The sequence below is a fragment of the Belonocnema kinseyi genome, chromosome 1 (assembly GCF_010883055.1).
Source record: "Belonocnema kinseyi isolate 2016_QV_RU_SX_M_011 chromosome 1, B_treatae_v1, whole genome shotgun sequence".
NCBI classification, from domain to species: Eukaryota; Metazoa; Arthropoda; class Insecta; order Hymenoptera; family Cynipidae; genus Belonocnema; species Belonocnema kinseyi.
Genome location: NC_046657.1, coordinates 61,583,694 through 61,599,804, shown reverse-complemented (window position 1 = coordinate 61,599,804; position 16,111 = coordinate 61,583,694).

Genomic DNA, 16,111 nt, shown 5'->3' with positions numbered 1-16,111 from the left:
TACTTAATATGGAGACATTTTTTATTTTCGAATAATTCAACTCATGTTCCAGGGTTTCATCAAAACGTGCCCACATTTTTAGGGATTAAAAAGGAGTGTCTAAGAAATGAAACTATACTAGTAACTATGATTTCCAACGCACCCTTACCCGTATAGGCTCAAGCAGTTCTTTTTTGCTAACTAAAAAAAAGGAAATAAAATAGAACGCATATAATTATGTTTTTGAGTGTATAGTGTATAGAAAGAATTCATTAACCAATTTTTCATTGTTTAAACGAACATAATAATAAATAAATAAAAATTTGTTAAACAGAAAAATAAAAATATCAGAAGTATATAATTATTCTACAAATTTAGCACGGGATACTAATTTTAAAAAAGTTGATATTTCTGGTTCAATGTTTAGAAATTTTTAAAATAAACATTAGCGTAGAGTTTTTGCGACATTGAAAAGTCAGATTCAGTTTTTTCTTAGCATCTCAAGGGATCTTTAATTCCTTTAATTCAATATTTTAAAATTATAATTTAAATCTTCTTGACGATTGATTATTATTGACGGAAGAGTCGGCGGTCTAAACCTGATGAATGCTTATGGCATCTTTTGGAAAATCCGTCCTTTTTCTTACAATAGCTCCGTTCACCCTTAGAATAGGCCAGTGAAACACATAACAGTGTGTGTGCAGTTAAGTTTACGTATGTGTCGAAAGTTTTTTGTGGCTACTTTCACTTCACCTTCGATGCTGTAGTCTACGGATCGCTGTAAAGATGTAGGTCATTCAGGTGTCTCGATTAATAACACTTAACCAAGTTTTGAGATAAACGATTTTAAATTTTAGCTAGCACGTCTATCTTTGGCTTGCAATCTCAATATTGAGAATTGAGAAAATGGCAACGATTTTTCTTTGCCGTGTAAAGTTTCTGAAATGTCCGTAAACAGGTTTAGACCGCGGACCCTTTGATTGTATCCAAATGAGTTCAATAATTTTTAGTTATTTATGTCTGTCTGTTATTTCCAGTTAATGAAGTGATAAAATAAATCGTTCTTTTGCATAGGAGGGACGTTGGAAAATAAGGAAATACATTTGCAGCACGAGCGAATCGTTAGGTGTAGTGATGCATAGATACCAGCGAAAAACGGTGTATGTACGAGTACTCCTCCTGCAATGATTCAATTTTTCTTCTTCTTTCTTTCCTTTTTTCCGATTCTCACGTCTATCTCTTTACGCTAACTTATTGGCATGGGTGAAGGAAGATTTATTCTGGCTTAAGTTTTAATAAAGCTTAAGTTGCGGATGTTCTTCTGGAGAGTTTATTTAATTTTAAATAGGTTGAATAACTAATTTAATTACGTACCAGACGGATTGAAAACAGCATAAACACCTGTAGCAGAATCAAAGGCTTTTAGATGAATATCCAGAGGACTTTTTTCTGTAAGATATAATATAGGGATTTTTATTAACGATTTTTTGAAGATTCCCTAAAAATTCAAAATCGGCGATATAATAAATTATATTAAATCCCCTATTTGAAGTTGCAATTTTCAACATTAAATAAAAAATCAGCGAATTTAAAAACCGCTTTTGAGGTAAGTTCTATGTAACTGAACAAAAAATCCATTTTTTGAAACTTTTATTGGATCTTGCCACACTTTGCAGCCCCTGGAAGTACTCTAGTTGGGTTTCCTCAATAAAAAAATATACCTGCATGAACATAAAGTTTACTTATGCTTGAAAGCAACGATTCCACGTTTTAGGCTTGTAAATTTCTCCGTGAATGTTTCTGCTTCGGTTTCTCGTTCTCACGAACGATACATAAGAACATGACAGGAGTAAGTTGTAATATGGCAAGATTCGGTTCTGCCTTTGATTGTTTTATGAGTGAAAAAGTATGAAACCTGCTTAAAATGACGGACGAAACCCAGATAAGAACCGGATGGAAGTTGCTTCTTATCTAGCGCTATTAGAATTAGACCCGGGTTTTCCCCCGTTTATACCCGGTCCTTGATCAGATTCTATCTCAATTGACATTTTTATCTTTGGTTCCTATATGGGTCCTCTCGAAAATCTTCAAGTTTTTAACCCAGTTTGTATCCAGGCCCTTAAAAATACTTTACCCGATTCTTAGCTGGCGCTATAGAAATCGTACACGGTTTTTGTCAGCTGCTTGTACCTAGCACTTGACCGGATTCTATCTGGGCTCACATAATATCTTTATTCAGTTTCTACCAGGGTCTTACCCGGTCCTCAAAATACATCCACCTGGTACTTATGTATTTTCCATGCGAAACATGTCCAGATCTTGTCACCGGTTTGTACTCAGCACTTGACCTAAATCTATCTATTTGTACCAGGGTGTTACGTGACTACTTCGACGAATGATTTAGAAGTTCAAAGTTTTTATCGGTGCATATATTCAGGTATGCTTCTACGTTCCCAAATTGTACAAAAGTGCAAAAGTTTAAGGATCCAGTATTTCGTCTTCAAAACAAATGTTTTGTCAATCTGTTGAAACTGCTTAAGTACGGCGACACTGTATATGCTGAAATTAAGTTCCTCAATGTAAAAAATGTAATTTATATACAATGTAGCGAAAGATAACATTTAGGAATAACCAAAAATGTATGATGTTGTACTGAATCGTTTAGTTTAAACCGAGAAAAGAAAAGAAAACACAATAATCGTAGCAACGGAAATAAAAGAAAAATATGTTTTCATCAACACTACAGATAGGATTTATATCTCATCCCTGCCAGATATGCATATATATTTTTTCTGGTTCAATTTGCCAGTTAGGAATCGGGTAGCACTAGATAGCAGGTGTACTTTCACTCAATGATTCACAAGTGGCCAGGTGCCTCAGAGAGATCGGATAGGAACCGGGTGAAAAAGTATATATCTGTTTTGATTTCTGGTTTTATTTACTAGATAGAAACCTGGTTGGACCAGGTAGCCGGTACACTTTCACTTATTAATTGCTAAGCGGTCATGTTCCATGAAGAGACTGGATAGGAACCTGGTAGAAAAGTATATATCCTTGTTTCAATTTCTGCTTCCATTTGCCGGATACGAACTGAGTAGCAGTTGCACTTGCACTTAACAATTTACAAGTGGCGAGTCACCTTAGCGAGTATATTCTAATTTTAATTTCTAGTTCTATTTGCCAGGTAGGAACCTGGTTGGACCGGGCAGTCAGTAAACTATCACTTATCAATTCGCAAGAGGCCAGGTGCCTTAGAGAGACCGGATAGGAACCGAGTAGAAAAGCATATTCTAATTTTAATTTTTGGTTCCATTTGCCAGATAGAAACGAGGCGGAAGCCGGTAGACTTTGACTTAAGAATTCACAAGTGACTATGTACCTTAAAGAGACCGAATAGAAAACGGGTGTAATAGTATAACCCTATTTTAATTTATACTTCCATGTGTCAGATAGGAACCGGGTAGAACCAGGTAGCCCGTTCATTTTTACGTGGCAATTTACAAGTAGCCGTGTGCCCTAAAGAGACTGATTACGAACAGGGTAGAAAAAAATATTGACGAAAATCAATATATACTTACCATAATAACCCTGAGAATCTATTCGCCATTTCGTTATTGGTTTAACTGAAACTGTAAAATACAATATAGGGTTAGTTATTCTATTCAAAACTGCGGGACAAAATTTCGATGGACTATGTATATTCTGAGCAACTAGAAGTCGTGAAAAATGTATTTCTAGAGAATTATGTTATTTTTTCCCCTTATTTTCCACTGATATGGTTGGAAATATGGCATTTTCACTTGCGTGCCTTTAAAATGAACTAGTCAGTGATAAAAGGTAAAAAAGGTATAAATTGTTTATAATTATATTTTCGTGACATGCAATTTATATCACAAACTTTTGCCAATAAAAGCTTTCTATCGAATGTTCATTCCACGGCAGCTCTTTGATGTCGAAAAGAGTGAAGGAATATATTTATCTCTTGAAAGGTGTAGTTCAATGAAAATATAGAGGAGAGTGCTCAAATATGAGATATTCTTGAAATATGAGAAAGCGGGGTATCAGCTAAACTAAGAGACCCACTCTGTTGGTTCTATCACTAACTTGTAGCCCTTGAAGTAAGAGTAATTTCGTGGTATAGTCCATTTTTCATTGGGCTTCTAAAGATTATAGGCGAACTTTTTGTGAAATCGATGATGGTCGAGTTCTTGGACGGGAATTCTTTAAACTCTATTTATTATTCATTAAATATGTATTTAGCAGTGAAGTTTGTCTGGAGTGATGGGGATTGAACAACTAAGTAGGAAAATATCGATAGTGTTGAAGTTTTTCATTGTACGAGTCAGGCATAGTAAGTGCATAGTTGCACGGTGCTGTTCTCATAATATGAGATACCTGTGGTTTTTTATAACACTGTAGCTACGCGGGGGAAATTGATTACAAAAGTCTTTGTGACTGCTGCAAAAACTAAATATTTCTAAATAGCAGTAAATTTATACTTCGGAAACATAGAATGAAGTTTTTCATTAAAAATAATACTTTATTTTGTATTTTATTAGCTATTTCCTGGCGTATCTCATATTATGAGAATAGTTTGACGAGTTTGGAAAAAGCACCTTTTTACATTTTTCGTATTTTTAGCATAAAAAAAAATGTTTAATAAAATTTTTTATTTGAGCTTCTTATGACTAACTAAATATCCTCTAAAATAACCTATATTACTTTTAAATTCAATACATAGAATTCCGACAATCACGCCAAACAGAGTTGGTATCTAATATTTGGGCACTCTCATCTACACAATTTTGTGCGTTTCCAAACAAAAGTGCGAAATTTGGCATTAAAATTTAAAACACTCAGAATTGAAACAACATAAAATAGCAATGAATATAGCAGATAATAAATTTATTTCTAAATTTCAAACAATGATTATTGAAAATTAAATTTTTTCCCGAAATTTCTTATGAAAACTTATAATACGTTAAAATTCAATCGAAAATATCTCATGTACAATGTACATGACAAAAAGTATTGTACAAGATAATGCGGGAACGGTTTTTGTCACAACAAATTTAATAAATGTTTACTACGTTCATCACTTTTAAGCTTATGAATTGGCTCACGAAGGTAAAAAGTAATGAAAGGGTTTTGAATGTTGGACCCGCATATAACGGATAAACGCACATTATGAAAAAATGGTTATACGTAATTAATGCGAGTAATCAGTGTACGCACAGATAAAACGAATGGTTATCTTCACATCAATTTCAGAGGAATGTATAAGTGACTGAGGTTTCGAAAAAACCTTTTCAGAACCATTTTTACTAAAGTCTAATTTTGGAAAAATTCATAATTATAATAGAAACATCAGTAAATATATGAGTTTAAAAAAGAAATAAAAAGATTTTAAAACGGAAAAATTTTCTGTACCGGAAATTTTAGAAAATTGTTTTTATCAAATGTACTTTACTAATTAGTTGTAATTCAACAGTTATTCAGCTTAAATGGCCTGCCATTTTTACAGAAAGTGTCATATAATCTCAACAATTAAATACTCCACAACAGTTGAATCCGGAAAACTCCAATTCCCTTCCCAGAATGATTGCTCAGAGAAAGACGTAAATCAAGAATGAACTGCATGCAATACTAATTTTGAAAATATTAAGGAACGAAAAGTAGCAAAAATAAATTTAAGCCTTACCAATAACATCCCTGACATAAAATTATCATGAAACGATTTGAAAAATCTTGTAAGATTAATTGTTGATAAAGGAGCTGGTCTCAATGTAATTCATATAATCCCGATTGAAGTTCCAGTTGATCACGATAGCGTTATAGAAACACAAATTTTTCAAAAAAATGTTCGTTTTGATACTCAAGTTGCAACTATCATCCCAGCAAGAACAATATTGTACTTCTATGTCCATGTTAAAAATAATAAAAAAAACCGGTTTTATTCAAGAACTTTTACCCAATAGCAGAATATTTTTATGAAAGGCAATAGTAACGAATAATGATGGAAAAGCTTATCAAAAAGTTGCTAATACTTGTCCTTAGTCAGTTGAAATTCTAGCCCCTACAGTAGAACTTGTAGATTTCAAAGAAATGAAAACACCGAATAATTATACTTAAACTTCAAATAAAAATAAACTCAAAATCAAGAATCACAACAATTTGAACATAAATTCAATTATTCTATGCTCCTGATTTTGGTCCCCAACAGCAACTGCGCATGCAACATACCAGGATCTTCATTCGATTTTTATCTGGTGCTGATTTGAAATAATTATGCATGCAAATCATTTTCTTGAATACATTGCAAATAAATAGTGCAACCAAAAATTGAATAATTATTTATATTTCACATAGGTGAAAAAAGGAATTCCTTCATTTGCATGTATTCATCCTTCGCAAATTAATTTCATAGATTCGGCAACGGTAAGTTATCATAAAAAATTGATTTGTACATGTAATAATTGGAAAAACACACCACTTATAACCAATAATAGTGCTGATGCGACACATGTGCAGTACAGTTAAGAAGCCGAATAGGGAGCATAGCGACATGTGTCCCTAATGATCGATGCAGCATGGACGAAATGGGCGTGCATCTATTGCCAACTATTGGATTGTTTTGACATTCAGGCTAACTTGTGATTGAAAATTGACATACCCTACTTTGATGCATCGACAGAGCAGCGCAAGTCTATTTGAAACAAGAACTACTATTAATAATAATACAGCTATATATTCAAAACAATTTTTCACTTTGAAAAAATTAATTATATTGAATCTAAGGGTCTGTAAATATTCTTTAAAAATGTAATAAGTCAAAAAATTATTCTTAATAATTTCAGGTGTTTAATTTGGAACAGATTAGTTGGAAATTTTCAAAAGAAATTAATAAATTTGTATTGACGATCTAAAGCAGTGTTTCTGATATAATAATTTGAATTCTTCCAAAGTTAAATAGCTTTGGAATTTATTAATTTACATTTAGTAAATAAGCGTGTATTAATTCCGAGAGAATGTTGTCTTTTTCAAATTCAAGAATTAGTTGATGTGGCTCTTTAAAATGTAATGGAACATCTTTCACATTAAAGACTTTTCTATTGCAAATCATCACAATTCAGGTATTTCAAACAAATATTTAAAATTACATATTTCTGAAATATAATTATTTAAAATTAAATAATTTGTGGTTCTCAGTTTTCAAAATTCAAGAATTGTCAATTATAAAACTTCAAAATTGCAGAACTTTAAATTTAAAATTTTTCAAGATTGAAGAGTATTTTATTATAACAATTTGCAATTAAAAATTATAAAATTGTTAAAGAAACTGAGGCATCAGATCACATTGTTCCAAGGTATACTCTCTAAGATGCCTGTGATTGGCCAGAGCGCCCCACCGTGGGAACTGGTCAAACTTGATTGGCCAGTCTCCACGGTGGGGCGCTCTGGCCAATCACAGGCATCGTAGAGGTTATACCTAAAAACAACATGACCTGATACCTAAGTTTCAGTTCAGCCCTTAAGAAGTGAACTGCAATGTTCACGAAACGTCGGCAAAAAATTCGTAGTTTTTTGAACGAGTGAAACCCGAAATATCTCTGAATTATACTTTCTAAGTATTCATATTTCATATTATTTTACTCTGAACGGCTTTCTCTGCCGCAAACTGCAGTTTACGGTTTGTAGATGATTTAATCTGCGACATAATTTAGAAGCAGTCGCCGTCTGGCTAGGGGTAGTCCACGACCCCACATGTCACTTGGTGATTTTTTCAGAACAAATTCTTTATTTTTATTTTCGAAAAATACTGCGTCCTAGTGAAAAGAAGTGTAAGTGCTGCAAAAAAGTTTCCAGATTTTTTTTGCAAGCGCTTGTCCCTAATATATTTTTAGAAAAGAAAGAGTTGTTCGCATCGGGTATGCATGTGAGGAAATTGTGTCGGTAGAGAATAGCGCTTTCATTATTCATTATTGTTCAGTTGTGATCATTTTGCAACCATTAATCTTCAAAAATAAAGAAATTACATTATACAATAAAGAAGTGATCATTCAAAATCGTTCCTTCCACTTTTCATGAAATGGCCTAGTTCAGATTTTTTTTCAAATTACAGAGCCATATTTTAAAAGTTACAGGCTGAATTTGCAGGTCAAAATGTAGAAAATTGACTGATTTATGTTTTTTGTGTGACGACCCAACATGGCGCTTTGTGAAATTATTAGATAGAGATGCGCTCTAAGGGTTAAACAACTTTTAAAAAACATGCAAAAGAACAAGTAAAAAGTAAATAAATTATGCGAAGGTCTTGAAATATGAGGTGTAAATAAATAAATTAGAGTATTACCAGAACATCTTTTGAAATTGGCAATTTAAAGAACAATTTTTCTTTGTTTATAAGACTTAAATATAACCTCCTCCATCAAACAATGTGATTTATTCTACCAGAAAATGATTAGAAAAAATTAAACCAAAAATTAAAGTAAGAACACAATGTTGTAATTTCGGTTAGTATATGCATAAAGTCAATGAAAATGGACTATAATCGACAGCAGGCCCCAAGTTTAGAAGAAATAAAAATATATCACAATAGTAATAGTCAAATAAAATTAGTTTTTACATAGAGGCTATAGAAATTTGGTATTTTAGAACAATCATATCTAAGATTAACACATTTTCTTTCTTTATAATGGAAAAAAATTCAATAGTAAGGTGTTCGTTTAAAATTTTTCTCGTGAGCTAGAATTTAGGGATGCTGAAAATCAAAGTCATGACCTGTTTCAATTCTGTGTCTTTCAAGTGCCGCGATATTATCTCCATTTAAATTATGACATTGATGTACTTTAATTCTATAATGTAATGGTCGACCAGTGTACAATATAACAACAGTGATAGTGTGAACAGTCACAACAGTAAATAATATATTTTTTGTGAAAAATATCTAATATATCCTTAGGGAGTAAAAATGAGTGTAAAATAGGATTTTTTCGGTCTAAAAATGACGTTAATATTTTTTTCTTAAAATATTAGCTACTTTATCTGTAATACCAGATATACATGGAATAACTTTGAAGGCTCTAGACAATCGTAGGTCTTTGTTATTACCTAAATAATAAATGTTGTAAATTTCAATTTAAACAAATCTATTATTCAAGTTTAGTGGAAGTCATTATTATGAAAGTTTGTCTTAATAATGCAATGTTCTGTTTTCTAAATTGTAGAAATGGTAATTTAATGGCCCTATCGATAAGTCCAAAAATTATAACTTTCTTTTGAGGCGAAAGATGTTGTAAAAAAGAAAAGGGTAATTATCTTTTGGGATGATGACAAAATTTAATTTTAATCCTTTACCTTTTATGGATGATATTTGACCATGTCAATTCCAATCATTGATGATAATGTTACTAGATTTTTAAGTAGTGAATGTTTACTCATATTTAATTCCTTTAAACTTAGCTTTATCTGATAATGAACTGAACATTTTTTCATCATATTGAGATCTATTAATTGCAACAGTCACGTTATCTTTATCTGCTTTTAGGAACATTAAATTAGAATTATCTTTAACATCTTGATCTTTTTAGATATCTTAATCACAAAAACTGGTAATGACACTCTTCTAAGAAATTGTTATCACAAAGAAACTTGGTTTGGTAGATACTTACATTTTTTATCACAACATCCTTGTTTTTCAAAGAAATGGATGATTTTTGGACATATAGATAAGGCCATGAAATTACCTTCTCTACAATTTAGAAAACAGAACATCCAATTATTAAGAAGAGCTTTGATTAATAATGGCTCCCACTAAACTTGATTAATAGATTAACTAAGTTAAAGTTGACATAATTTATAATTCAGGTAATGAAAAAGGCTCACCACTGTCTAGAGCCTTCACAGTTATGCCATATAGATAATTGAACTATGTTGACAGCACCATCAAGCGGCGCAATTTTTGAAGGGCCGAATGAGTCGTTGTGCTGTGTTGTGCAATTACCATGGAGAACAGTGCAAACAATTGGGGGCTTAACCCCGAAAAACCGGGCTAAGGAGAATTTGTGGAGTGGTAGGTTGCTCTAATACGAAGCGAAAAATGCGAGAATCCAATTTTCTTGTTTTCCGAGGCACTGGTGGCAAAAAGAGCGTGTAGAAGTGTGTTTATGCGGTTATTGTTAAAATAAACATTTTATGTCCATACTTCTTGGTATGTTAAAGATAGCTGGAACTTTGTGGAAAAGGTTTCTAAATTACAGTCCCTGATGGACACGAATTTTTTTGTCTTGATATAAAATCGCTTTTCACTAACATTCCACATGATCTGGTTCTTAACGCGGTACAGAATAAATTAAACTTAATCAAATGCCATACAAAATTACCGTATGAATTTTTTATACAATTATTAAAATTCTGTTTTGAGAATGCTCATTGCATATTTTAATATAAAATTTTACAAACAGATATATTGTGTGCCTATGGATTCTCCTGTCTCTGCCGCAGTATCTGATTTGGTAATGGAAGTCTTATATGATGATATTCCCTCTCAAAATCAGAATTTCTTTAAAATGTTTTTCGATCGTTATGTCGACGACATTTTGTCTTGTCTACCTCACAATCAAATTGAAAATTGATAAAGAAACTTAGAAATTGTTTCTCACACTCTGAAAATCAATAGACGTCCAGAAAAACTTGTTAATAAACTAATATCACAAACATTTAATAAAATTCTTACTTCTTGTCAAAATATTAACGACGGATTAAACAGTGACTTGAATTTAAATATTTCCATTGCTCTACCTTATAATCCACAAATTTCCCGAATTCTCGAAAACTTATACAAAAAACATGACAACAAAATCATTTTTAAACCTGTTAAAGATCCTTTTAATTTGTTTAAAATCCAGAAAAATCCAATTGCAAAAAGTACAATTACTAACGTAGGCTATAAGTTAAGATGCTTAGATTGTAAACAATGTTATATAGGCGAAACCAAACTTTATATTGAACTAAGATTAAAGAAACACAAAAGAGGTTGTAATAGCAGCAGACTTAACACTGCTCTTTCTAAACATGCAACTTTCAACAAATACTTTTTTGATTTCGAAAATGTCATTATTCTGGCTAAAAAAGTATACTATCTCAAACTATGTTTATGGAAATGTTTTACATTACTAAGAATAATAATAATGTTAATTTTAGAACAGACATTGATAATATGAGCATTACATACAATAGTCTCACTCAGGTCATCCAATAATATTTTTCTCTTACATTACTACCATGACCATGTGAATCAACGTACCCACTATACATCACCTGTATTCCTTGCTGTATTTATTCTGTCTTATGGGCGGCATAAAGGCAAATGTGTTTTTATATGTCGACTATTAATTCAAACTTACAATCAAGTTCGTCCACCAGACGGAGTCAGTGAATCAATTTTTATAATATCCGAAAAAATTTACATTTCTATTGACTGCCAGACAATAACTATTTATCAATAATTTGTATGTTTTCTATTTTTATTTTATTTTGTCAGGACTCTTCACTCGCATCTTCTTTCGCTCCAATTTGTAACATCGCATTGATCTTTGTCCTAACGTGAAATATTTATTTTAAGAACCGCCTATATTTTTATTCCTTTTTAAGTCTTTGTGTTTACAAACTTTTCATTATTATGACACAAGTGTACATGCTTCCATCAAAAGTGGTTCTTCTGATGAGGATTGTCGATTACTGGCGAAACGTAATATTTCCTATGCACTGAGAGTTTTTCTGGCATAATTTTAGATGAAATTGACCAGTTCTTAACAAAGAATTATTTTAATTATCACCTTTAAATAGCTAATATTTTAAGACAAAAAATATAAATGTCATTTTTAGACCAACAAAATCCTATTTCAAATTATTTTAATCCCCTAAGGATAAGCTAGGTATTTCGCACGAAAGAAATATTGCTTATTGTTTTGACTGTCATAATTCCAATGGAGATAATATCACGGCACTTGAAAGATAGATAATTATCTATCTATTATAATTGAAACAGGTCATGACTTTGATTTTCAATATCCAGAAAATTCTAGCTCACAGGAAAAATTTAAACGAACACCTTACTATTGAATCGTTTTTCAGTAATAAGGAAACGAACCCTTGATAGATGACGATGTAAACATTTGTTGGAATTTGACACTTGAAAGACTCTATTCGCAAACTAATTTTTGCTTCTCGCATTTTTTTTCTGCAATTTTAACTAAAATGTGAAACTTCAGTCAATGTGAACCTGTTTGGTTCACTCTAAAATCACAACATTGTGGGTTCTCATTTTAATGTTTAGTAACTTTCTGATCACCTATTCTTGCAACCTCTTTTTTTGATATCATAACCTATCATTTGACCTTTTCTCCTTTCCCACCTAACTTTGTTTTTTCATTATCTTTTACAGTGATATTAATGACTATGTGTATAGCCTCAATATACAATTTTTATCTTCTATTCATTTTGTGAATCATGTTCTTGGAGAATGAATCACATTGTTTGATGTTCAGAAAACAATTTTTTTATTTGTTATTTTTCTACACGTAATATTTTGAGACCTTCGGATGATTTATTTAATTACTTCTTACTTGTTCTTTTACATTTACCAATTTTTTAAAAAAGTTTTCTAATCTTATTCGCTTTTTATTATAACTATTCATTATGAAATTATTGTGTTAAAACTTTTTGATTAATTCACTATAATAATTCTTTACTATAGTCTTGAAAAGGTATGTTCTTTTATTTCTTTGACCTTTGACACTGAAAAATTATGTGCATATTAAACAAACGGTCAAAACGGAGTAGAAATAATCTAATTTAAAGTTGCCTGTGAGTCACTACACATTTCCATTATTTTTCATAAATTTCCACAACTTTCTGTAAATTATCATTAATTTTCACCAATTTCAAAAACGTCTATGAATTTAGAAATTTTACGGAAAGCTTTTTTTTTAAACAAATATTGCGGATTCATCTTGAAAACGGGGAAAGATTGAACAGTTTTTAACACAGCGTAAATGGGGAGTATTTACATTTCATATAAGAGTATGTTTTTTTAAGTCAACTTTGAAACTTGTTTGATGTTCCCCAGCTGCCAACGCCGTTTAGCGAGAACAATACATTGGCGGTTAAGAAACAAAATTTAGATTTTTCTGAATTCCGAAAATGCGTTGCTAGTTCAAAATAATCAATTAGTATACTTACAAAGGTTTTTAGGATTTACTTTTTTGGTGCTAGGAGGAATCAGCCCCTTGAATGGTGGTAACTGTCGATTACCACGTCCGCCTGTAAGATATAATACAGGGATTTTGATTAAATCTGTTCAAAGAATTTTTTAATTAGAATTATTGTCGAATGAGTAGAATTCTATGTAATTACATAACATACATTTTATAAAAACTAAAATTGCCAAACGTTTCGAAGACTAAAAGGTGTATAGAATATTTGGTTAAAAATTCATGCATGTACTTAGTATTGCCAAATATATTTTACTAGTTGCAACAAGGGTCTAATTAGGCCACATATCGTGAGACCTACGCTAATCTCGTATGTGTGTCTTCGGTTTATCCGATACTATTCGGCTGAATTCGGCAATTCTGATATTTTAAAACGGATTATGTTGACCACATGCCACAAGACGACGCAATAAACTCTGCTCCGTACGAGCGGGAATTTGGCATTTTTTAATTATTATGGATTATTTGTTTATTCTCGTTGACTGAAAGTAACCTTTCCCCATTTAAAAATATTCTGAGTACATGTAATTCATTCGTCTTATTTAAGAAAAGTGCAATGTAGTGTTATATAAATAAAGAATGTACAAGTCGCTGAAAAGATAATAAAAACAATTTAGTCCAAAATCTAGATCTAGAAAGAATGGGCTAATTTTACCATTGTATAACAAATTTTACTGTTCGCTGCCAACGCTGTTTTTAATTTTTGTTTTCATTTTACTGGTTTAAATGTTTACATATTTAATTCCGTCTAAAATTTACAATTTTGAAAAAACAATTATTTTAAATGCTTTTTTTAAATAAAAAACTTGACTTGAAATCTTTTTCGTAAACAAGTTAATTTTCTAATCATTTTAATAATTAAAAAAAATTTTTTATATATTTAAAAAAATGAGAATATGAATGCAAAACTGTATTACATTCTCATTAGAGAAGGTACTAGATTTATGTGAAATTTGACCCCCCCCCCCTCTTTTTGTCAAATTTTCAGGTTTTAAGACCACCAGAATAAAAAAACAGATTTTTACAAATGTGTTTTTCTGTATGCCTGTCTGTATGTATGTACGTCAGGCGGTAGGCACGATAACTTTTGAAACAATTAATCTATTCAAAGGACCTTTAGTAAATTTTCTAAGTGTCAAAAACTAAGGGTCCAGATTGTTAGCCAGCTGTTTTTGATAAAAATTCAACAAGTTAAAGTATTTGGAAAATTGTTGAAAATTTTTTTTTCAAAATTTGTAAATTCTATGCACGGTCGCTTATAGTATTCAAAATTCCAAACAATTTATCCTGAATACTTTTTTCGATAAAACCAAAATTCACGAGAGTTATAGCATTAAAAAAATTTTAAAAACACATGAAAATCAACTTTTTCGGTAAAATAATGCAAGATATGAAAAAAGTCCAAAAAAAGAAAAATTTTTATTTTTTATTATACTAAGGTTAACTGAACATTACTGGGGTAGTTGCGAAAAGCTAACCCGCATAAACACAATTTTAAAATGGTGAATCAGGATTTTTAGTATAAAAAACGCTATAGTAAGAAGTTCATACATTATTTGATCCATTAGAACAAAAATACATTACTAATTTTATAGGGAATTAATGTAAATGGATATTTTTAAGCTAATCAGATCGACCAACAGTTCTAAAATTTTGCTGAACATGTAACACTTGTTTATATGCTGAACATATAAACAAGTAGTTTAATTAACCTCTAATTCTAACCTCAAATTTTGCGAACTCCTTAGGCAAGTAATTTTATAGTCACTCATAAATTTTATTTCAATCAAATACTAGTAAGTATGCATTAACATTTAATATTGTAGATTAATATTGAATATGATAAATGGTTATAAGATTAATATTATCGATTTACTTGCAAATTTAAATGTTTGGTTGTAAATTTTGATATAGAATTGATATTAATTAAAATTAGTACATACATTGAAAAAAGGATTCAAACAATTCCAATTACTTTTTGTTAAAAATGTTATTATTTGGTTGACAATTTCATTGACTAAAAAACCTTTCTGATTAATATTGCAACTTTTTTGTTGAAAATTCGCCTTTCTTCTTCGAAAATTTATCTTTTTAATTATACTATTCATATTTTTTAGCAAAAATGCAACTGCTGTTTGAACAATTGCTTCTTCTTAAATGAAAAATCTTATTTGGTTGACAAATTATCTATTTGGTAGAAATTTTTTCTGGTTTGGTTACAAGTCAAACTGTTTGGGTGAAAATTCGTTTGGTTTCTAATTAATAACAATATTTTTAAGGAATTTAATTGTTTTTAATTTATAATTGAAATTTTTTTGGTGGAAATATCAAAGATTATATATTTTTATTAGAATTCATCTTTTTACATTCTCATCATTTATGATTGAGAAAGTATTAGAATTGTCGGAAATTTGACATCACACTTTTTCAACGGATCTCCACGTTTCAAGACCTCCTGAATCCGAAATTCAGGTTTTCACGATGGCGTCTGTCTGTCTATCCGTCCGTCCGTCCCTAAACACGATAACTCTCGAAAAAATGAACGAATCAAATCCATCTTTGGCACACCTTTTTAAGGTCATAAAAGAAAGGACCGGTTCGTAAACCAGCCATTTTTGATAAAAATTCAAAAAGTGAGCGCATTTTGAAAATTTTTGAGACCACTTTTTTCTGAATTGGAAAATTCTTTGTACGGATATTTATAGTATTAAAAAGAACAAACAATTTATCCTTATGACTTTTTTCGACAAAAAGAAAATTCTCAGAGTTATAGCGTTTTCAAAATTTTTTAATCAAACGAAAATCAAAATTTGAAGCCGAAAATCGCACGATATGAAAAAAAGTCAAGAAAAGAAAAA